This window comes from Bubalus kerabau, chromosome 2, assembly GCF_029407905.1.
Source record: "Bubalus kerabau isolate K-KA32 ecotype Philippines breed swamp buffalo chromosome 2, PCC_UOA_SB_1v2, whole genome shotgun sequence".
Classification (NCBI taxonomy): Eukaryota; Metazoa; Chordata; class Mammalia; order Artiodactyla; family Bovidae; genus Bubalus; species Bubalus kerabau.
Window position 1 is genome coordinate 12030380 of NC_073625.1, and position 22618 is coordinate 12052997.

Below are 22618 nucleotides of genomic sequence, written 5' to 3' on the forward strand. Positions count from 1 at the left end.
AACCCTTTCTTGAAGACTAGATGGAAGAAGCTCTTATTCTACCAGTAGCATAATATGCCTGATAGTCGCCATGGTAACCATCCGGGAGTCACCAATTACATCACTTTGATGTATCCCCCTTCACCTTCCAACTCCGCAACTGCGGGCGGGGAAAATAGCAGGGAGAGGGCATGGCAGAAAGGGCGGGAATGGTGAGGAAAACATTCCTCTCCTATCTCTAGGGTCAAAAACTGGAATATTGTGAAATCTGCATATGGAAATATGAATTCCACTAAAGAAAACTGCTTTATTAATGTTCTCTTGACAGACATTGTTTATGTTCAATAGTGTAGAAATCTCAGTATTTAAAATGTATATTATAGTAGTCGTGCGGTGACACTGCAGGTTTGGGGGCACTTCAGTTCCCAGGTTGGGGAACTGAGTCATTTTGGGAACGTGAAAGATGTAAAAATGTTTTCGCTCCCCAGTTATCTCTACCCATCCATTTTATCTTACTCTAGAAGGAAAACAATTTTGGTGGGTCACCTTTGACTAACACCAGACAGGAAGGAATCGCTTTCACACGAAGGCTTCTCTTAACATGTGACTGACCACAAACTTTACTCATCTGGGCTGCGCATTTGTAAGAATAAAAGCTGACGGGTATAAAATTTCATTCTTTAAGAAAAATGAAGGCAGCTTTTAATCCACAAAGCATTTTTTTTTAAACTAATAACCGAATAGATGAACTATGTTAAATGGGCAAAACTTTTCGGTGTGGCCACTAGAGGGCCCATTGTGCATGTCTGATAGCCAACTTTCCACATAAAGGCTTCCCTTCATGTTCTATGTTTTCTACAATTAAAATCTATAAAGCTTTGGTTTCTGTACCTTTCCTTCCCTGAAAATTCCCAGTGGTAAATTTTGAACTCTAAAAGGCTAGGTAGGTATACTTTTCACATTAATTTCATAAATTAATCACTGCATTATCATGCACAGGTACTTTTCTGGAAAAGATCATAAAAGATGCAAAAATATTCCTCTCAGTTCCCTGGGAGACATTTTATACCGGGAAATTATTCTTATTCATGCATTGTATTCATTTACAACCAGGCACAGTGAAAATCATTAAGTATTCATAAACCAGATGAGCGATTCCAAACCCAGTATTTGAAAGATGAGCTAGACTTTCTACCATGGCCATATGTCAGCAATCCCATTTTAAAAAGGGAAGGGTTAAGAATCTTCCTTATTGAAATCCATTGGTTCAAAGCAGTGTCTGCCTTCTGTTACCAGACCTGGTGGGTGTTTTTTTTTTTTACTTTCAGGATAAGTTACTTATCATGTAATGAGTTTCTTAATATAATCTTCAGAAGAGAAAAACAATTTTTTTTTCTCCCTAACCTTGGCTCTGAGAATTGTAGGTTGCTTTCTTAATGAGCTATTTGCTCACTTTCTATGAAGAAGAGAAAGCATGTCTGAACCTCATGTTAGATGCTAAAAATAGAAATTATTATTTTTAAGTTATTTCCCTAAATATGGCTCCAGACCAAATATTATTGACAATGTATATCTTATGCAGGAAGAGACTGTGCATTTACTTCACATAAATTTAAACTCTTGACAGCACAGCTTTAGAAGCAGATTAAAATAAAATCCCTGGGAATAATTTTCCACATTCTCCTCAAGGGGACAATCCAAGTGTCAGGCCAAGGAAACCGCTTATCAACAAAGCAAGAAAGATACAGGAAGGTGGAAAAGAAGATGGAGGTAGAAAGGATCTTAGGAAAGAAAAAAAAAAGACCAATTTAACCTCTCTTTCCAGGAGATAGAATCAAACATTGGAAATAAGTTCACAAATCACCTTTGGAGACTTGTGTTCTAAAAAGACATTTAAAACAAAGAAAAATGTGCTTTTATTGATTCCTTTAACTTCTGGTATCACAAGCATAGCAACCACACAAGTATAGGTGTATAAATAGTTAAGGATAGTAATGGAGATGCTTAATTCTGAATATCATAACTTAGCATTATTAACAGGGTGCTTTTTAAAAACGAATCCATAATTAGTAACCATGAAAATCATTGATATGTAGGACTTTTTAAATTTCCTGTTTAAGTGGTATTTACAGATAAAGATAGCAGGAATTGCCCGTAACAGTACCAAATAGGTCCCGCACTGTAACGTCGGTGGAGAGTCTAACGTCTAGTGGATGATATGACTTCATGATTCTCGGAACCGAGTATTGGTTTCCTCATCTCGCTGCCTGTGTTTCCTTTGTACATTCACGTCTGCGATGCCGCGTCCTAAGTCATTATCCCCAGGCCCCAGGAAATATCACCAAACCGTCACACTCCTGCAAGACTCGTTTACCGTGTCACGCACCTGAGACCTTTTATTGTTTCATGTAAGTTTCCTAGGATTGGGGGGGGGGGGGCGGTGTGGATATAGGGTAACAGAGAATCTCGACTCCCGCTTCCTCCCTCTCCTTCCTGCGTGCGTGAGCTTGGACGAGGACAAACGCCCCCATCCCTCGAAGCGGAGGTGTGGCCGGCGGGCAGGCGAGGGCCTGGCACGTGATGGGCGGGGAGCCCTCGGGATCGGGGTGCCGGCTGCGCCGCCTTTCCCCCCCCCCGTTACCCACAAGCCTCCGGGCCCGCGGGGCGAGCAGGAAGCGGGCGTGCGGGGGCCTGAGGCCTGCCCGGGAGGCGTCTGAGGAGAACTGCCGTCCGGGCCTGGTCCCCAACGGGCTCCGGTCTGAGGCCGCCGGGTGGGACGCGGAGCTCCTCTTTGACAGCGGTCGGGCGGGAACCAGTCTGGGAAACACAGACATATCTGTCCCCCTTTTCCCCCCCGCTCATCTTTATCAACCGGGCGCCCGTCTGCAGGGGGATTTCTAAGGTCTGGGGACGGCCTCGCGGTGTCACCCCGAGGAGTCCCGCCGTCGGGTGACTGACAGACGCTGTTATTTCCTCAAGCATCAAAGAACACGCACGAGCACACTTTGGCCTCACCGGCCCAACCTCCACCCCGTCCTCTAGTTTTGTTTTGTTTTTCACTCGGCCTCCGCATCGCACCTTCCTGTCTCTCCACCCGGATCGCCTGCGGTCTCACTTCTCGTCTAGACTCCGCCAGGCGGCTCGCGTTTCTTGCTCCCCCCCACCCCCACCCCCGCTCCTCCTCTCCACAGGCTGACGAGCCTCTTCCTCCTTTCGGCCCTTGGCGCTCCCAGCCCCGGACTGCATTTCCCGGCAGGCGCCGCGGCCAGCGGCCAATCAGCTGCTGAAGATTTGGCGGCGGCGGGGGCGCCCAGAGAGTCGGGGTGGGGGGGGCTTTGTGCGCGGTGGCGGTGGCGGCGGGAGCGGGCGGCGGCAGCGGGCGGCCAGGACGGAGGCGGAGGCCGAGGGGGACTGTCCACACTGATCGCCCGCGGAGAGACGCGCGAGGCCGCGTCGAGCCCCGAGGACCCTGCTGCCCCGGCCCGGCCGCCAGCCACGGGCTCGTCTGTGGGAGCTGCAGCTGCGCGGCGACCCCCATCCCTCCGGCTCCGCCGCCCACCCTCCCTCCCGCAGCCTTCCTCCTTTCGCTGCGCGGCCGGCCCCGGCCCGGCCCGGCCGTGGCCCCCTCCTCGGTGCCGGCCGGCCATGGCAGAGGCGTCCGGCGCGGGGGAAATCTAGCCCGGGGATTTCATGAGGCCTAGCTTGGTTCCGCCTCCTCCCGCCGCGGACCCGGCGGCTGCCCGCGCCCCAGCCCCACTCCGGGCCTCCGTGTCTCTCCTGTGATCGTACTGACACGGCCGGGGGGTTAGAATGGAACAAACTGAAGGTAAAGTGAATGCGCGCTTGTATGTGTGTGAGAGAGAAAGAGTGTGAGGGTGGGTGTGTGTGTGTGTGTGTGTGTGTGTGTGTGTGTTGGAAGGGAGGGCTGAGGAGGGGGCGACCTAGGAATGGGACCCGGATCGGGAGAAAGACCTTAGCAGGGATGGGAGGACCACTGGGTGGCCCGGAAGGGCTTGAGGGGGATCTGGAAGGCTGGGGCAGGGTGGGGGTGTGGAGGGGATTGGGAGGTGGGGCTGGGGAGGTAGGGACTGGGATGAGGGATGGAGTGGCGCTGAGCTGGGAATTGGGAGTAGAGGTGGGATGGGGGCGGGGATAAAGATGGAACTGGGGAGGGGGCAGGGAGCGAGGAGAAGAGTTGGGTTCGGAGATGGGAGACCTGGGCGGACTGAGCAATAGGCAGGTTTAGGGGTGGAGTGTGTGAACTAGAGGAGAGTCTGGGGGAAGGAGAAGGAATGTGATGGAGAGACGAGGCCCTAAGGGAGCTATGAGGGAATGGAAGTGGAGGAAAAGGTGGATTAGGAAAAAGGGATAAGAAGTGATTGAGACAGGATGCAATCGGAAGATAGGAAATAGACTCAGGAAACCGGGAGACCCAGGATTGGGCTCGGGAAGGAAATGAACTGAATGTTGACAAGGGGTGAGAACTACGGACCAAGCGTCACAGAGTGGGAGGGAAAGAAGGAGCAGGGGGATTGCTGGAGTGTTAGGAAGGGAAAGCCTTTTGTTCCTATATTTGTGTATTCTGTGCGTTTTCTTTCAAGGCTCGAGAATGGAGAAGCTAGTGGTTATGGTGTTGTGAAATGGAGAGGTGTGGGTTTTACTGTTTTGAGGGAGGAGGAGGTGTGTTCCTGTAATGGTAGCAAGACAAGGAGAGCCATGGCCATAATTTGATGGTTTTGGTGAGGGAGTGAAGACTATTCAGATTTAAAGGGGGCAGGGGCAGCCATGTTTGCTGCCAGGCACTGCAGTGTAAATAAATTCCTTCTTGTCTCCGACATCAGTAGGATTCTAGAAGGGGCCAGTCCAGATTTTTAACCCCCCTTCTTTCTATTCATGAACTCTTCCCATACATCTTGGGGTCATATAAAATTATTTATATCCACCAAAGGAGGTAGTAATGTTTTCCATCTTGTGTGTTTCGCTGCTTTCTCCCACCTTTTCCCTCTTCCTGCTGGTTGCGAACACAGCATGCTAATGAGCTGCAGTGTAAAATTTAACCCTTTTAATAAAGTTAAAAGAATATTTAATACTGGGTGAAGGAATCATAACTAGTCTATTTCAAGCATGCTCATGAAAAGTCTTTTAAATATTGGAAATGCATTTGTTTCAGAAGCTTCCGAAGCAGTCAACGTGTTTTCTGCAATTCTTTGAGTAAACAAGGAAATTGCCTGGGTTGTTTTACTTGGGCTTGTGCTCTTGGCAAAACACCGTGGGGGAGAAGAGGGGATTGGAAAGTCTCCTGTGGTAGAATATCTACTTTCTATAGTTCGAGTGTTGGAAAATTAGAAATGTGTGTATTTTTAAAAGGTTTTTCTGATAGCTCTTGCTTATAGAGGATGGGTGTGTTAAATGTTTTCTTTTAAAAAAAAACCCTCCTGCATCCCTTCCCCTTGCTTCCATACAGTTGCTCAATACAATCTTCAAATGTCAGTTCAGCACAGTGCAATGATCTGTGAAGCAGGCATGCAGATCTCAGAGCATCGTTTAGGTGCCAGGTTTTTTTGGTGGGAACTTCAGATCACACTCTCCAGGAAAGCAACAGTAACTCTCTAATGTATTCAAATGTATCTACTTGTGTGATTTGAAAATAGTTACTATTCTAAAGGTTTAAATACTAACAAATTTAGATAAACTAAGTGGCGCCTGGTTTATTTTGATACTGAAAAGGATTAAAGGTGTGAGTGACCTTTTGTTTTTGCTATATTATTGTAATTGGGGGAATCCAAACTTTAATCCATCATATTGATATTGAAATTGTTCTCTAATACCAGTAAAGCCTGTTAAAATTTTAGTATGATTTTATGGACTCAAACCAGTTGTACTACATTTTTATTTAATCTTAGTGCATTATCCTTTCAAATTGTTAAATAGAATTTTAAGATATGTTCTTGGTCTTTTGGAAAAATTAAATAGAATATTATTAGAGTGTTACTCTGGGAGAGCACTTTCAGAAGAGGGGTTTGATTTACAGCTTGGAATGTTTTTGATTTGATAATATTCAGCCTGAATTTTTAAAGAATCTTATGAGGAAAAGCTACTCTCAAAAAAACTGTTCAGTATGCTTTTTTTTTTGGAATTTCTTTATATGGTGGTTTCATTTTTATATCTTCTGCTTGATTGACATGTGATTTGTAGTTAATTTGTAAATGAACTAACAGTGCCATACATTTTTAGGAAAATGAGAGACTGTTGTGTATTAAAATAAGAAAAGATTCTTGGAAGCTTGCATTACTTAAAAAAAAGTACTCCTATAAATTCAGCCTTTTGTAAAGATTCAGAATTTTGTAAAGAGAAAAGTGCCCTGCCCAGCTCCCCTGAGTATTCTGATTCCTTGGCTAGGGAGTCATATAATGAGGAAGGCTACTCTGAATAGATGATTCTTAATTAAAATCCAGACTTTGCTCTCATTACTGTGTCCATCATTAGCTCACCTGCGGCCTGTGATAGCTTTTTTTTTTTTTTTACTTTAAGTTAATAGATATGTGATTTCTTAGACTGATCAGATTGAGTGAGTTTTGGGTAAAGGAAATTGGTTGCCTTGAGGTTGGTCATGCTTGAATGAATTGTCAAAGTCCTCAGTTAGTTGTCTGATTCTAAGTATCCAGAACCTGGGTATTCAGTTTCTGGCGTTCATAATTACACTAGTAATAGCTGCTGATAGTTGTTGTCCTCTAAACATGTGCTGGGCTAAGTGACTTTTGTGAATGATTTCCTTCTATCCTTCCAACAGTTGTGTGGGGTTTCAAATATTAAGAAAGACTGAGAGATTTTTTTAAAGTTAGCACTCCATTCTCCACAATAACCATTTTGAGGTTTCTTGTGTGTCCTCCTAGAAATTCCTGTACATATGTATATACGTTTGTCTTAAAATACATAAAATTGGATCACATTATTTGCATTTTGCTTTTTTTGTTTTAATAGGCTACCTGGGACATCCTTGCAAACCAGCACACATGGACCTACAGCTTTCTTTCTTTTTTTTTTTTTTTTAAGGGTCATATAGTATTCCATTGTTTGGAATAGGATGTTGTTAACAAGTTTTTGCTGTTATAAGTAGTATAGCAGATCCTGAATTAAGTCCCCGACAGCCTCTTTATATAGAAGAAGTATAGTCCAACTACTTTATTTTACAAGAGAAATCACTGAGACCAAAAAGTTAAGTCCAAGGCTTCGGTAACAAACCTGTTTCCTGACTCTTTATCCCAGGGGTCCCCAGCCTCAGATATCTAATGCCTGATGACTGAGGTGGAGCTGAAGTAATAATAATAGAAATAAAGTGTGCAATAAATGTAATGTTCTTGAATCATCCTGAAACCATTCCCCTCCACCCTGGTCTCTAGAAAAAATTATCTTCCACAAATCTGGTCCCTGGTGCCAAAAAAGTTGGGGACCGCTACTTTATACCGCATCACGTTACTTCATTATTGTGAATGTACTTGTGCTTTCTGTCAAAGCTCAAGGTGAGGGGGAATACTCAAGGTTAGGCATGGTTAGTATAGTGAGCGCAAGGGGCTTAACTTGGAGTGAGGTCAAGGCTTTTCTTTTTTTCCGTACTTTGTTCACCATGCTGTACATATATCATATGCACAGAATATTTTTACATGTATAAGTGAGTCTTGCCCAGGTATCTTGAATTTTGTTTTGAGTAATCAAGTAGCTTTGGCAGAATTTTTCCTGTTTTAATTAAATTATCAATGAAATTTAAAAAAAGAAAAAAGAAGAGGTCCAGCTTGGTCCTGGAAAAGAATTTGGAAAGAAGATTCAGACAGTAGTTTGTTTGTTAAATGAGCTAAAAGCACCTAATTGAAGACAAGTTTTTTTAAAAAAATCATAGGCACCATTGATTGTTTTAAATTATTTTTTACTATAAGAAGAAAATTCATAACCATGGATACTTATTCATTGAGTTCTTTTAAAACAAAAAATCTGTTTTAAACACTTAAAAAATTAAAATCATTAGAGCTTTAGAAAGGTTTAGAATTTGATATCCATAAAATCTGTTTTTGATGCAATGCTGTTTTTAGTTTTACTTAAAAAAAAAGTTTATATTATATGTTGAAAGAGCAGCTGATTTATTCATTTGTTAATAAACAACATGTCCAGCATTTGAGTTTTTAAATGAATGGTGAGTTTTACTTCTGCAGGCTAATCTTTTAATAAATATAAATATAGATAAATTTAAGGAATTGATTATACTATGACTGTCTAACACTTTTTTAAATAGAGGGTTTTTGTTTCATTTTTATTGTTGACCTTAATAAGGACTTAATGAGTATTTTTAAACACTTCTGTGTTACATTGTGCTCATACATGACAGTAAGGGAAGAGGCATATTTAAAATTTTGTGATTTAGAGAATGTTCAATTTTTACTAAATGGATATGTGTCGTTACTTCTAAGGCACATCTGCCTGTTGAAAGATTTTGGATTTGAAAAGCTCTTTGATAAATGGTTTTTGGCTTATTTTTAAATTTTATCAATAGATGTGCATCTGTGTTATCACTGAGTGATCTACAATGAGAGCTCTTTATACTAGGTTCCTTTTTTCATCTAGGTTTAGAATTATATTGAGAGGAATGCGAGTAGGAAAATGAAAAAAAATTTACTTTCATATAGTTTCCTTTTTAACGATGTATGAGTATGAATATTATGGTATAATAATCCTTTGCTTTTACATGACACTTTCTGAGAGTGTCCCAGTCTTTTTCGACCCCAGTGACTGTAGCCTGCTAGACTTCTTTGCCCAAGGGATTCTCCAGGCAAGAATACTGGAGTGGGTTGCCATTTCCTCATCCAGGAGATCTTCTTGACCCAGGGGTCAAACCCACATCTCCACAGTCTCCTGCATTGCAGGTGGATTCTTTACCTCTGAGCCACTGGGGAAGCCTGTTTGATAGAATTCCAGCACAGTAACGTGTGTGTGTGTGAAGTTGGAAAGCCCAAGGATTATTTAACTCAATTTTAAAAAGTAGGCATTTTAAATTAAAGAAATATGTGGCTTCCTTGGATTTTGTGGGTGAAACAAAATTTAGTTTATCAAATTGATTTGAGATAACGAAGATTAGGAAGTCTCATGTGGAGGCTTGCCTACTGGTATTTTGGCCTTAGGCAAGACAGTATTGTGTCTGTTGAGTCTTACTGTGGAGTCATAAGAAAGCAATACATAAAAAACAAAACCTTAAACGCCCTCTTTAAAGACTTTTTAAGTTGTAAAATATGACATATATATAAAAAAGGCATAAAACCTAAATGTACAGTATAAACAAACAATTAGAAAGTGGACATCATGGAGTCATGTCCCAGGTAATAAGTCCTTTAAGAAAAGCTGCAAAGACAGCCTCATTGGTTTAAGTGATATTGCTGTAGTGGTAGTTGGTCTTGAGGGATAATGGTGTGCTGAAAACTAAGCGGAAAAATGAATAACCAAGAGGGAGGGGTCAACACTCAGTAAAAACCGAATTACCAGTTTTTGTTGTTATCAAAGTGTTACCTAGACAATTAAAAAAAAAAAGTTTCCCAACATTTGGTGTAGTCATTTAGTGATTTGAAATCTTGGTGCTTTACTAATGAACGTGGAAAAAAAGAATGCTGAATCCTACAACAATCATGCTGTGTTACACAAAGTTGTTTCTTCAGAGTTCGTCTCCGTTACACTTTCTGGTCAGATTCAGTGACTACTGGTTTTAGATTTATGTGCAAACTCTTAACAATGGCTTTTGCTTCGAAAATGTCAGATTTGCCTATATCAATAATCTCCTAACTTAAGTATCTTATTTACAAAAACTAGTTTGACTCTCTTGCTTTCACATTAATGTAACCATGAGGAAAAGTATCAACCTGAGAAGCAGGCAGCAGTGGCAGCCTGTGTGACGCTTCATCTGTGGTGCATCCTGAGTTTTACCCTCACTGCATCTTGGCTAGGTGAATCAAATTTCTTTCTTAACTGGAGAAACCTATTTTAATATGCTCCCCTCGATTTCTAGACTATTTTCTTATAGATTGGGAAAGGTTAAATGTTAGCTTTATTGGCTTTAGGGGTTTTTTTTTTTTAGGGGATTAAAAAAAAAAGACATTTATTTATTTGGCTGTGCCAGGTCTTAGTTGCATCATGCAGGATCTAGTTCCCTGACCAGGGATCGAACTTGGCCCCCTGCATTGGGAGTGCAGTCTTAGCCACTGGACCACCAAGGAAGTCTCTGGAGGATTTTGATAGCAGAAAAAAGTTGAATTTTTTTCCTCTCTGACTACCTGATGAACACAGTCTATTTGAGTAAAATTCTCCAACGAGACTTTGTGAAGGACATTTTTATAAATGACAAAGAACATCTGCATACATAAAGCCTTTTCCTGGCTTTTGAAATTTTGTTATTTTAAGCCCTCTGTGTTTCTCATGATCTCTTCAGGATCCAAATACAGCAGAATATGGTATTTCATGTTTGGTTGTGGCAAGAAGCTTCTTGTTATGCTTTACCTAGAATTCCAATAGGATGTTGTTCTTTTTTATGTTGGGTGAACGTTAAATACATGCCTAGCTAATTTTTCCTCCTGCAAGAAAGAGAAATGTTTATTTTCAATCTTGAAATGAGCATATATGTTGTTTTCCTAGATATGGAAACAAACATGATTTGATACAGTTTTTAAACCTAAATTAGGTAATTTGGTTTTGTGTATTAAGTAGGGTTAATATGCTTTTGGTCATCTCATGTTTTCTATGTTATCACCTGTACATGTAAGCCTTGATCATTAGAATTTATTTTATTGTGTGATGGAATTAAGGTATTGAGGTTAAGGCATTAATTAAAGAATTACACCTTTATGCCTATAGGTCTACACAGGTAGCACCCCAAAGAAATGCTGATAGCCCTATTAGTTTTTAATTTTTAATGGAAAATTGTCCTTTCCAAAGTGGCTGCTAGTTTAAAAACATTTATTATGTTTAAATTATTTAAGTCTTGTTTATTATAGAGAAATTGAAAACTGCAATAAGATATAAAGATTATAATCCCCTGAAATCTTACCAACTGCAAATAGCTGCAGTTAACATTTTGTTCTGTATCCTTCCGGTGTCTTTCCTATGCATTTTTTTTTTTGGACAAACGGTAATGGTGCACAATATCATTTTATAACCTGCTTTATTGTGAAATAAATTTTCTTGAGAATGTGATTTTTTTAACTTGATATATATAATTGTGTGTGGCATATCTGTTTATCATTATTCTATCGATGGTATTTTAGGCAGTTTGCAGTTTTTAGATAGATATTGTAATTTGATGAATATTCTTAAATATTAAAAAATTATATGACTGATGATTTCATTACAATAAATGTAGAATTAAAGTTTTTTAAATAACATTTTTGTTGAAAAATAATTCACATACTATACAATTCAGCCATTTAAAATGTACAGTGTAATGGTTTTAATATATTCACGGAATTGTTCAGCTGTTACCACAGTCAATTTTAGAACATTTCCAGCAAGGTTCAAACAAATTTAAACTCCCAGCAATATCATAGAGGCTTTGTTTTTTTTTTTAATTGCATTTATTTGTGGTTTTTAAAAGTGTAGTATAAGTATACAAGGACACAGCAGCTTGTGGTACAGTTTTTTCCTTTATAATTCCTAGCATTTATTTTTGAAAATTTTTATTTCCAGCTTTATTAAGATATAACTGATGCATACTTTGTATCTGTGTATGAATTGATTTAAAACTCACCTATGAAAACAAGATGCTCATATTCCTATGTTAAGAAAACATGACATAAAATATGTGGTAGATTTTTTGAATTATAAAATCATCTTTCTGTTCAAGATGCCTTTAATGAGACAGTGTTGTATATGGTTTTAAAATACCTTTCTTTTCATTCAAATTTTATTTAGAAACACCTTTTTTTAGAAATTGTCTATGGAAAGTATGCTATACCTATATAATCAACTGTAGCAAACTTGTCATCATATAAAAAGTATGGCTTTGTTTTTATTAAGAGACTTGCTTTGCTCTGACTGACCTTCACCCTGAAAGTTGTTCTGTTTGCTTTGAGCCATTTAACAAAACATCCTTTTTAAAAAAAAAAAAAAAAAAAACGGTCAGTGGACTATAGGGCAAGAGTCAAGGAGAACTCAGTTCTTATCCCCACCATACCTCTTACCACTGGGGCTCAATGTTTTCTTACCTCTAAAGTAGAGATGAAAAAATGACTACTTTTGGAAATTATAGGGATCCAAACTAGAAGTGCTAGAGAGTACCTAGAACTAGACCGGGCACGTAGCTGATAATAAATGTTTTTTTAATATAAGAAAAATAACATGCAAAATGAGCTATTCTTTAGTCAGATGTTTCTTGGGTGAAGATGTGAACTCAGTTGGCCTAAATGCACTTCCATAGATGTTAAAGGTTGAACGGTAATTAGTGCCTGAGCCGATCTTTGCATGGGTTACATGGGTGTTTCTCAGTTGGTAAAGAGAATTCATGCTGGTGCAAGTATAAACATGAAGTTAACTTTCCAGTCGAAATTTACTTCCACTGTTGTTATTACAACAGCTTGATGGCTATAGCTTCACCAGTGCTTCGTGTTCTGATGAAGCAAATAAGTGATAATGTAAAATTTGAATATATATGGTATAAAGTCCCTTATGTTTTCTTCATTGTTTATTTTAAAGGTGAAATGTTGAATGCAATTGAACCTAAAATACTAAAGTGATGAACCAAATGAAAAAAAACACTGGTCTTTATAGGAAAGATAAACTTAGTAAATTATCATTTTAGATGTTATGGTAAATTGCTTAGTACTTTAAAAACTACATATCATTTCTGTGATACATTGCCTTGCTATGGTAAAAGAAAGTAAAATTTTAACAATCTCAGACCAATTTACTATAATTAAACATTTTGCCAGGGAAAGAGGAAGGAAACTATGTGGATGAACTTGTTAGTTTACTAGACTTCATAGTAAGTAGAACAAGATGACGGATGTAAGTCACATGTCTGTCGTAATTTTCACTGTGAGCTAGTCTCCTTGACGTAAGGCATTGGAAAATAATTTGATGTGAATTTTCTTTCAGTGGTTGCCATATCTGTTGTTACCCAATGTGGTCAAGAACAAAGTGAGGATGGTGAGGTTAAGCCAAACAGATAAGGGAAATTGGGTGTTTTGTATTGGTGCAAGGAAGTTCAATAGTAATGTGGTTTAGTCAGGAAAAAATAAGAACTACAAAGCAACCTAAACTGTTGTGTAACTTAATGGAATAGTAACTTAATAGTCAAGTGAAAATTGTATGACTGTATTTAGTGACAGGGCTCCTGGTTAAATGAAATTATAGAGTGGGGTTTTGGGGTTTTTTTTGTTTTTGTATTTCATTCACTAATTGTGTTTAATTTCACATACTTCACTCCCTTATACAGGATATTTTAATGTCCTTGACCATCATCTTTCTCTTAACATATGTTTAGTGGAAAATTATTAAGTGAAAATTTTAGAATATATTTGAGGTGATGACACTGGAGTTAAAACAGATTATGGAGTAGTTATGTTTATAACAATTATGTTTTAAAAATAGTGTTGCTGCATGGAACTCTGCTCAGTGTTCTGTGGCAGCTTAGCTGGAACGAGAGTTAGAGGGAGAATGGATATATGTATGTGTATGGCTGAGTCCCTTCACAGTTCACCTGAAACTGTCACAGCATTGTTTGTTAATCGGCTGTACCCTACTACAAGAGCAAAAGTTAAAACAAAAATAGTGTTGCTCTATTACTAGTGGTATACACTCAGAAAAATTAAAAATGATAAGAAAAAGTGCCACTTCTCTAACACATTTTGATCCCTTACTTAGTGAATTTTGTAGAAAGAAATATGGTGATCATGCTTTACCCTTAAAATCTTAATTTTGTAAATAGGTATTGGTTGTGAATTCAATGTAATTGTTTGCTATTGCAAATAATTAACGCCTTTAAGTAATATCAATAGGGTAGGTGAGACAATAAAGTTAATTTTTAAAATCACATATGTTCTTGTCAGCATGCATATCCAAACCATACATTTATATGTTGGTGACTGGGAGGAATCATAGTTTGTTTTCCCCTTGTTTGGGGTCATTTCAGGTGATCTGGATCACCTCATTTAACCTTTATTATGGACTGTAAACAGAAGTCCTAATATGTTGTATGTCTTCAGAATTCATGAAGCCAAGCCAGAGAGGTAGAATCACAATGAAAACCGAAGGCTCACGACTTCAAGGCCAAAGTCAGAGCACGTTTTCCCTTGTCCCTGATTTATCTTACCTTATTGTGGCATGCAGGTCTGATTGCTCAATTTCTTTGTATGTGATTTCTGTCGAGCTTTACAGTATTGGTCACCAGTTTCTTGAAAAAAAAAAAAAGTATTATCACCCTTATGTTTATAAGCTTTTTTTAGGATGTTTGTGTTTGGGTCAAATTGGAGAAATGATTTACATCCACACTGACCAATAGAGTTTTCTGCAGAGATGGAAATACCCTGTCTCTGGCTGGCCGGTATAGTGGCCACTCGCCACTGTGGATTTTGAGCACTTGAAATGTGGCTAGTGTACTTGAGAACTAAATTTTATTTAATTTTACTTTGTCTAAAATTAATCACATAGCCCAGATTTAGGTATTCTTGAAGGGAAGGAATTAAGTAGAAGTGGACATTTTCACCCTTTTTGCCCTTGTGGTTATGGTATATTGTGTTTTTGTGGGGTTGGGATTTTAACATCTCATTTTTTCAAATGCTCATTATTTTAGATAGTAAATAAATCCATTCACAGGAAACAACTTAGTTATTTGATTATTTTATACCATACAAATTTTAAATATTTAAAAATTTTAAGTAAAACAATTTAAAATATAAAAGTCTTTTAAAAAACTTTTGATTGTTGCAGTTATAAACAGACTGTGTACAACTGATCAATAAAATGGTTTCATTTCAGTATTTTTTTGGCGTCATTATGGTTAAATAATGTTGAAATCTTAAACTTCTTATATTACGTGGAATAAGTGACTATAAACTGTTATTTAAATCTTTTTACTATAGCCTCGGAAGCCTTTGAGACAAAGAGAACTTGAAAGAAAATAAAAGATATGGCTGGTAATCACTTCTTCACATGTCTTCCTCCAGTCTTTCTATATGACTAATTCCTGGTTTGGATTCTACTAATCCTTTTGATAACAATCCAGGAGTTACTGTATCCTGCAGTCACTGTATCCTGTTTTATAGTATTGATAGCTTATCATCATCTGAAATTTTCATGCTTCTTTAAGCTCCATGAGACTAGGATCATATTTCCTTTGATTTCCTAGGACCTAGAACAGGGCCTGGTCCATAGTTGATGTTCAGTAATGAACCATGTCACAAACAAAAGGAGAAAAAGACTTTGTGGGGAATTAGATATATTAGTGTATCTGGAATAAGAAGCCACTTAGAGTCCGGGTATAGGCAGGGTGAGGGTCAGCTTTTGATTCTCTTGGTGGTGTTGGCGTGAGCAATTTATGGCATTAGTTTATAATGATTTTGTATAGAAGCATTTCTCTGGGAACTCTTATTTTAAAAACAGACTTTTGTCCAGGCATACACATATGTACTAAATAAATCGTCTGCACACAAAACATCATACAATTGACAAAATGGAAAAACAAGTGAGAAAATATTTCCATGGTTGGTTTTTGAGTATTCAGCCTTATTTCCTAACCTCTTAGAGATTAAGGGATTTACTTGAAATCACTTATTTGTTTGCCACTGGTCGGAACAGAGAGCGCTGCCAAACTCTGGTTTTCCAGTGTGGTATTTTGACTTATCATCTTTGAATGGACATCACTGCGCAGCAGACATGGGCACTTTACCTGATAAAAGCACTGTTTGATAGTGGTTTGAGTTATCTGTGGGTAGTCAGAGATCAAATGTCTCTTCCAGTAAATTGGGTGATTTAAGTTCTGATCTTTAAATGCCAGCATGGTAAGTGTGAAAAGGATGTTATTTTTACTAATCTGTTCCTGTACATAGGCTTAAATAGTTAATGTTTTGAAATGTGATTGAAAATCTTTTTATTTAGGCAACGTATACATTATTCACCTTTACCAAATAAATTTCCAGTGAGAAGTTGTTCATTAGACAAAATGTTGGCTTGGTAGAGTTCATTTGGATGGCTGCGAGGGGGCTTTTTTAACTGTGTCTATTACATGTTTAACAGACTTTTAAACAATAGCTCTTACCGTAGTGCTGTCTTTACTACTGCAAGTTTTCTCCATACCCATCACATAATTTTGTGAAAAGCAACCACAAATTCCAGTGTGGCCTGGAGATTTTGGTTGTCTGATTGAAAGATACAGTATTTTAGTAATGAAAGGATCCATAACATTATCATGTCGTGCATGATGATGGCTTTACTGCCTTTCCGTTTTTTGTGTCACGTCTCTGACTAGAACGAAAGTGAAATCCAGAGCATCGACAGTGGCAGTGATTGTGGTAACAAAATGGGAAGAAATCCTTTCCTTCCCTTCCGCATTGTGAAAGGTGGCAGCAACACCTTCTTAGCAGTTAAAATCTAAAGGCTTCTGGCTGTCTAGGGGCAGGTCGTAGGTCACATTAGCATCTTTGTATCCATAGATAGGACTATTCATGTTGTGGTGGGCTAAAACCTTTGCAGGTGACATTTCTGTTTCGTGTTCCCCAAATCTTAGGTTAAGGAATCTAAGGGAATTTTGCTTCTCCCTACCTATTTTGCAGTAGAACTAATAAAGACAAAGGGAGTGTTTAGAAATGCTGTCACAGAAGACACCGCATTAGTTTCCTGTTGACTCACTAACAAATGTTGTCAAACTTAACGGCTTAAACACAACAAAATTTAAAGCAGTACACATGTATTATCTTATCGTTCTGGGTGCTGGAAGGCCTCCGTGGGTCTCATGGGGCTAAGATCAAGGTATGAGCAGGACTGCGTTCCTCCTGGATGAAGGAAGTTCTTGAGGAGACTCTCCCTGCCTTTTCCACCTTCTAGAGGCGCCTGCGTTCCCTGGCCCATGTTCCCCTTCCTCATTTTTCATGCCGGAGCAGAGCGTCTTCAAACCTTTCTCTGACTCTTCTCCATCCCCTTTTCACTTGTAAGGATCCTGGGCACTACCCTGGGCCTATTCACATGGATAATCTCTCCATTGTCAAATCCTTGACTTCATCACAACTGCAGAGTCCTTTTTTTTGCCACATCAGGTAGCGTGTTCACAGGTTCTGGGGATTAGGATGTGGGCGTTTGGTTGGGGAGTCCTTATTCTTTCCATCACAGCTTCTATGCAAGTTAAAGATGCAGCCTTTGTTAATTGTAGGGATGTTTCCTGAAGTAGTAATGGTTGTCTTTCTGAATCGATACAGATGTGACAGAAAAGTGATTCCATGGCTACTGACGGTATAGCATGTGGTAAAGGGTACAGGTCATGAGGCAAGACTACCTGCTTTGACTCCTGTCTCTGCCCTTATTTCATGTGTGACCTTGGGGAGGCCACCTAACCTGTCTGTCCTTCAGTTTCCTCATCTATAAAATGGAGATACCGCAAAAAACTGCAGGAGTTTCCTGAAGATTAAATGAAAATACTTGTAAAACACTTGGAACATCACAGTGTAAGTGCTCAATAAATTATTTTACTTGAAGCATTTGAAAGTATTTTTGTTGACATTTCAGAGAGATTCTTAATATATTACAGATTAAAATCTGGGTCTGTTCTGAGTTGTTGCAGGTTTCTTTGTTTAACCTTTGAATACTCATAAATATGCCATATTCAGGAAAACATCTGTGTATTAGTCATTGAAAAATAGTATACAACCTGAAGAAATATGAGCCTTTTCTTAATTAATAATTAATGAATTTATTTCCTAAAGAGACATGCTAACTTTTTTTTAAGATTTTTAAATCTTTTATATCATTTATGAATCGTATTTCTTACAGTGACATGCTAACTTTTTTTTTTTTAAGATTTTTAAATCTTTTTTCTTGTTTGGTTGTGGTGGGTCTTCCTTGCTGCACGCAAGCTTTCTTTAGTTGCATCTGGCGGGGGCTACTCTTCTTGTGGTGTGCGGGCTTCTCGTTGCGGTGGGTTCTCTTGTTGCGGAGCATGGGCTCTAGGTGCACGGGCTTCAGTAGTTGCGGAGTGTGGGCTCAGTTGCTCCTCAGCACATGAGATCTTCCCAGACCAGGGATCAAACAGGTATCCCCTGCGTTGCAAGGCAGACTCTTAACCACTGAACCACCAGGGAAGCCCTTTATTTGTTCTTTATAGACTCAACAGAGAAGCAAAAGACAAAACAAAAGAGAACAGACTCCAGTAAGGATGTACATTTTGGTCAACATCCTTTTAGGGCAGTGGTTCTCAACCCAAGGGTGATTTTGCCCTCCAAGGGACATTTGGCAATGTTTAGAGACTTTTTTTTTAAATTATTATTGGCCAGGTGGACTACAGGCATCTAGTGGGTAGAGGCCAGAATGCTGATAAATATCTCGAATACACATGACAGCCTTCTCAAATGTCAGCAGTGCCGACGCTGAAAACCCTTGTTTCAGAGTGTGAACTTGATGAGTTGTGTTGCTTTCTCAGTCTGATTCTCAGTCATATGTTTGAATTTTGGACCACTTTTTAAAATACTTGGCTGCACCAGTTCTTAGTTGTGGCCTATGGAATTGTTAGTTGTGACAGGTAGGATCTAGTTCCTTGACCAGGGATGGAGTGGGGGCGCCCTGCATTGGGAGCATGGAGTCTTAAACCACCGGACCACCAGGGAAGTCCCAGATCACTTTCTTCTTGATCAGTGGCTTACGTCAAGTCCAGATGCTAAAGACCAAATATGATTTGGTAACTCATATTTGGCTCTTGGGAAATGTCAGTAATTTTAGAGATTAGTATAACATGCACATTTGACGAGGTACACATTGGAATTATCTGCATAGATTATGAAGTTGAAGTCCTACTATGGTAAATACTAATGCTATGATTTGGGGTTGTACTTCTCCCCCCCTCTTTTTTTTTAGTTTGAGGCTGCACTGTGTGGCATGTGGGATGTTAGCTCCCCAACCAGGGATCAAACCCACACACCCTGCATTGGAAGGTAAAGTCTTAAACACCAGACTGCTGGGAAGTCCCTGGAGCTATACTTTTGACTGTAGTTTGATAGCCAAATCCTACTTAATTCTGTCTTCATTACCTGGTTGGAAATGAACATTCAATAAGATAGAGGTTCTAATTTCCTTTTGTCTCTTCTGCCTTTCCTGTGTTCATTTAGCAGCCTTGTTCATTCCCTAACTGTGCTGGGGGAGAGAATTAACAGCAGTGAGCAAAACATAAAAGTACCCAGTACTTCTGGTAGAAGTGAAGTATCAGTTTTGTCTTGCTGGTTGGTTGGTTTTTCCATGACCAAAGAAGGCATGGCTACCCTTTGCTTTGGAAATTAAAGATAAATATGAACTTTAGAAATCAGAACACATTTGGCAATTCTCTGAATGCTGAAGTTACTCAAAGACGCCTCTAATACAGGTTGGCATTCTAATAGAAGTTGATTTTGTATTTAGTCCGGGTTTTGTATTAGCCTATAAATGATCCAAAAAAAAGGGTGTACCTGGTGGCTCAGTTAGTAAAGAATCTGCCTGCAATGCAGGAGACCCGGATTTGATCCCTGGGTAGAGAAGATCCCCTGGAGAAGAAAATGGCAACCCACTCCCGTACTCCCTTGCCTGGAGAATTCCATGAACAGAGGAGTCAGGCAAGCTACAGTCCATGGGATCACAAATAAGGGACCGTGTGACTTAACTTTCACTTTTTTCACTTTTATTAGTTTCAGATTCTTCTTATAATTTGTTATCCTCAACAGAGATAATGTTGTGATAGTTTCTCTTAATCCCATTAGTAGTGGTTGCAGTTTTTATACTCTGAACATAAGACAAAGCTTCATTGTTTAATATAACTGCTCTTTTGGAAAATATGTTAATAGTTTATATATGCCTGTAGAATTATTAGATTCATGGTAGCAAGCTTCATATTAAATACAGTTATGTAAATATTCAGTTTCCTGGGAAAAAACATCTCTTGTCAACCAGTGACTCTTTTGTATGCTGTGTTTATACTCTGAATTTCCAGAACTTAATAAAGCATCTTCCACAATAAGTTAATTCTCATGAAAAGATTACTTGATGAAATATAGTAAAAGTACATACTAAATTTTTGAAAAAGCTTAAAAATAGTAGGGGGAAATTTTATTTTGTTTTATTTCCTCTTAGTCCTGATTACCTGCTTTTCATTTGGTTTTATGTTGGTCATATAAATCAAGGTGTAGATACTTGCCTGCTTTATTCATGATGCTTTTAGGAGGGACAAAGCAAAACTGTACAGTCAGTTCTGAATTCATGCTGCTAAAAAGGAGCCTGTGGCATTTCAGTAACACTAGTTACCTAACGGCTCTTAGTGCATATTAACATACATCGTTCATCTAAGCCTGTAGCCCCTTGCTGTAGCATTCCCTTGTGTTTGATCTGTTTATTGAGTGTGCTCACCACTTGATGTCAGTTTCAGAGATGGAATAGTCCCGTTCCTCATTGTAAACTTCAGTCTTGCCATATTCTTTGGCATTGAAGTTGTTTTATTTCCCTGAATTATGTAATGTCCTTTCATCAAATCCTTGTAATTTGGTTTTGCAGCATATCAAGAAGTATATGTATATAATCTAGATCATTTAGAAGGTGTGAAACTAAGATGCCAAGGAAGCTCTTAACTGTTTTAGGTGATGTAGGTTAATGTAACTCCCCTCCCTTCCACAGTTTAGGACTGTTTGTTTTCCTATACCTGGAAATGTCTGAGGTCCCCTGAATCCTCTCTGTCCCACATCCCCCCACTTCTCACCCTCGGATGCTTTCCTTTGGCTTCCAGGACACTTGTCCCTTTGTGTCCACAGAGACTCTTGTCTTGCTCATCTTTTATCTCTAGTACTTAGGACCAAACGTAAGACAGGCCCTCAATATGAAATGAATAAGTGCATTTAATGGAGCCTCATCTCCAGCACTTTCCCTTCATGCTTTTTTTTTTTTCTCTCTCCAGTAGTAATGCACCTGTGGGATTCCAGGAACCATGTCTGAATTTTCATCTCTACAGCTTTAGTGCTTAGTGTGGTGACGGGTACATAGTAGGTGCTCAGTAAACAACGTGCTTTATTAGAGGAACCTGTATGGATTGGGGTGGGGACAACCTGGCTGCAACTTTTGGTCTCCCTCCTATTGTAGCAGCGGCAGAATGGGAAGGAAGGAAGAGCTGGAATGAACGTCGGCCCAACATTGTCTCAGCCTACAGAGGGCAATTAGCAGATAGCATCTGGTATCCAGACTGGATGTAATCAAGTATTTTACTCTTATTTCTTACACCGATGTTTTGAGATTATGTTCACTTGCATACATACCCTTCCTGTAGCTCAAGACGGCTCTCTCTGGTGTATTAGTGCTCTAGTGGGGTGTAGGTAGGATGTGGGTGAGGGGTGGTCTGGAAAAGCTTCTTGGGGCATTTTAACACAGCTGAACAGAAGCTTAAAAGCTGAGTGATATGAGAGGAAATGAGAGCAAGGTGGAAGCCAAGGTCGGAATACAGAAGCAGGACGAGAGAAGGCTGGACAAGTAGGCAGGGGCCAAATCTAGAAAAGGCCTTTTGCTTTCTGGAGTTTATTTTAAGGCGTGGAGAGCCATGGGAAGTTATTGCATTTTTGTGTGTGTGTGGGGGGGTGTTTTTAAATACTGTCAGTACTAGACAGAGTAGATTGGAGGTGGACAGTTTTGGAAGCAGGAAAAACGGCTTAAAGTTACTACTCGAATTCATATGAGAAATGACAAGGCACAGCCAGCGAACATAGCCAGAACTGAGCAGATCTGGCAGAAGGTTGGAGGGTAGAACCCAGCTCTACTCTGTGCACTTCGTTTATCTTCTGGTCTGGAGAATTGTCTTCTCACTCATTTGTGTTATCTTTTGACGTACAGTTAAAAAAAATATTGTTGATTTTATTCATCAATGTTTTGTACTCTTTATATATTGTTTAAGAAGTCCTTCCCCACCTTAAGTTCATAATGATCTACTTCCATTTTATGTTTTTGTTTTTCCTTAGAAGTTTTTAATTTTTGACTTTTTATATCTGGTCTTTATTTCACCTGGAGGTGGTATATTACATGGTGCTGCTGCTGCTGCTAAGTCACTTCAGTCGTGTCCGACTCTGTGCGACCCCATAGACAGCAGCCCACCAGGTTTCCCCATCCCTGGGATTCTCCAGGCAAGAATCCTGGAGTAGGTTGCCATTGCCTTCTCCAATGCATGAGAGTGAAAAGTGAAAGTGAAGTCTCTCAGTCGTGTCCGCCCCTCAGCGACCCCATGGACTGCAGCCTTCCAGGCTCCTCCATCCATGGGATTTTCCAGGCAAGAGTACTGGAGTGGGGTGCTATTACGAGGGTGTAATTTTTTTCGTATGTGGATAAACAGTTGTCTGGTACCATTCTTTGAATCTCCTATCCTTTCTTTACTCATCTGCCATGACTCTTCTGTTCCATGCCAAGTTCCTGTGTAAGC

At 39.4% G+C, this 22618-nt stretch overlaps 1 protein-coding gene across 8 annotated transcripts in view; it reads left to right on the forward strand.

The window, feature by feature from the left end:
* The window catches only part of NSD3 (nuclear receptor binding SET domain protein 3), a 103790-nt gene that overhangs the window by 840 nt on the left and 80332 nt on the right, over positions 1 to 22618 (forward strand). For 3 of the 8 annotated variants that reach the window (XM_055567055.1, XM_055567056.1, XM_055567054.1), the window contains exon 1: positions 3376 to 3805. The exons of 1 other annotated variant lie outside the window; for it this stretch is intronic. The gene's annotated coding sequence lies outside the window, so the exon portion shown is untranslated. Of the gene's footprint in view, positions 1 to 2632; positions 2751 to 3374; positions 3806 to 16452; positions 17658 to 22618 lie in introns of those variants that run through there. 4 more of the 8 variants (XM_055567050.1, XM_055567049.1, XM_055567057.1 and 1 more) reach the window with 4 other exon arrangements.